A 2,364-nucleotide genomic window follows, 5' to 3' on the forward strand; every position below is an offset into this window, starting at 1 on the left:
GAAGTTTCTGATGACTCTATTCTAAAGTCTGCTCTCCTCAGTATCCACAGCACACAAAACGTTTAGTCCTTTCGTGGCTACTTCAAATTTTCTGGAGGTTAAGACTGACATCTTATTTTTAAAGATTCCAGGTTGTCTACTTTTCACACACAAGAGGGCGACCTAGACAGGATTTGAAGAATTAGCTGCCCTGTCTTACAACCGTAAGCTGGGCATGTTTATTCATTCATTCCACAAATATTTATTGAGCATCTGATATTTGGCTGGGTGCTTGGGGACAAAACCTCTAATGTAATACATTCTCCAGCCTCAAGGAAACCACAAGTAAGCAAATAATTACAAAAGAATGTGATAAAGCTAAGATGAATGAAGTATGAGGAAGACTAGTAGGTAGTTTGGAGGGAAAGAAGAAATCAGAGTAGGAGTTCTAGACAAGTAGACTTTTGAACTGAGCCTTAGAAAGCAAATAGAAGTTGAAATTAACTACTTGAAAGTGAGGTTTTGGGGGAGATAGGGTAAGAATTGGGTTTCCCAGGTGTCTTGGTGGTAAAGAATCCTCCTGCTAGTACAGGAGATATAGGTTCCATCCTTGGGTCAGGAAGATCCCCTGGAGAAGGAAATGTCAACCCACTCCAGTATTCTTGCCTGGGAAATCCCATGGACAGAGGAGCCTGGCAGGCTACAGTCCAAGGGGTTGCAAACAGTCGGAAATGACTAAACTATTGAGCGCACACACAGAGAGTATTCTACATTAAAAAGGAAATACAATTTTGAGGGAAATTTGAGAGAAGAACAATGTGAGAAATGGAGCAGCGAAGCTGTTGTGACTGTCTGGAGTGGAGTGAGGACAGGGAGTAAGTGAAAATGAATTTTAGAAGTTGGTAGGGACTGGGTAGCAGAGATCTCTTAGACTATGAAGAAGCACTTGGAACGTACCAATAATAGAATACTGTTTTATGTTATACAGGAAAAGTAAATAACTGGTAGAGTATGGACTCTAAAGGCAGACCTCAGAGGAGATCTAATATAACTCTTGCTTTTTTCTAAATGAGCAAAGAGGGGTTCCTGGTCACCCTACTAGAAATAGGGAAACACAGGTCTTCTACCCAAATATGAATCCCAAATCTGTTTATTTCCCAATTTACATTTAACAGAGTCATGTTCATCTTAGAAGCTTACTATGAGAAAGTACAACAAATCAAAGAGAAACGAATAAATCAGTTAGTCATTCAGTCACTTAGTTGTGTCCAGTTTTTGCAACCCCATGGACTGCAGTACACCAGGCTTCCCTGTCCATCACCAGCTCCCAGAGCTTGTTCAAACTCATGTCCATCGAGTCGGTAATGCCATCCATCTATCTCATCCTCTGTTGTCCCCTTGTCTTCCTGCCTTCAATCTTTCCCAGCATCAGGATATTTTCTAATGAGTCAGTTCTTCACATCAGGTGGCCAATGTATTGGAGTTTCAGCTTCAACATCAGTCCTTCCAATGAGTATTCAGGACTGATTTCCTTTAGGATGGACTGGTTTTATCTACTTTCAGTTCAAGGAACTCTCAAGAGTCTTCAATACCACAGTTCAAAAGCATCAATTCTTTGGTACTCAGCTTTGTTTACAGTCCAACTCTCACATCCATACCATACATGACTACTGGAAAAACCACAGCTTTGACTAGATGGACCTTTGTTTCTGCTTTTTAAAATGCTGTCTAGGTTGGTCATAGCTTTTCTTCCAAGGAGCAAGCATCTTTTGATTTCATGGCTGCTGTCGCCGTCTACAATGACTCTGGAGCCCAAGAAAATAAAGTCTGTCACTGTTTCCATTGTTTCCCATCTATTTACCATGAAGTGATGGGACCAGATGCCATGATCTTCATTTTTTGAATGTTGAATTTTAAGCCAACTTTTTCACTCTCCTCTTTCACTTTCATCAAGAGGCTCTTTAATTCCTCTTCACTTTCTGCCATAAGGGTGGTGTCATCTGCATATCTGAGGTTATTGATATTTCTCCTTGCAATATTGATTCCAGCTTGTTTTTCATCCAGCCTGGCATTTTACATGATGTACTCTGCATATAAGTTAAATAAGCAGGGTGACAATATACAGACTTGATGTACTCCTTTCCCAATTTAGAACCAGTCTGTTGTTCCATGTCTGATTCTAACTGTTGCTTCTTGACCTGCATACAGATTTCTCAGGAGACAGGTAAGGTGGTATGGTATTCCCATCACTTTAAGAATTTTCCAGAGTTTGTTGTGATCCACACAGTCAAAGGCTTTAACATAGTCAATGAAGCAGAAATAGATGTTTTTCTGGAACTCTCTTGCTTTTTTGATGATCCAGCGGATGTTGGCACGTTGATCTCT

The sequence above is a fragment of the Bos taurus genome, chromosome 7, assembly GCF_002263795.3.
Source record: "Bos taurus isolate L1 Dominette 01449 registration number 42190680 breed Hereford chromosome 7, ARS-UCD2.0, whole genome shotgun sequence".
Taxonomy (NCBI): domain Eukaryota; kingdom Metazoa; phylum Chordata; class Mammalia; order Artiodactyla; family Bovidae; genus Bos; species Bos taurus.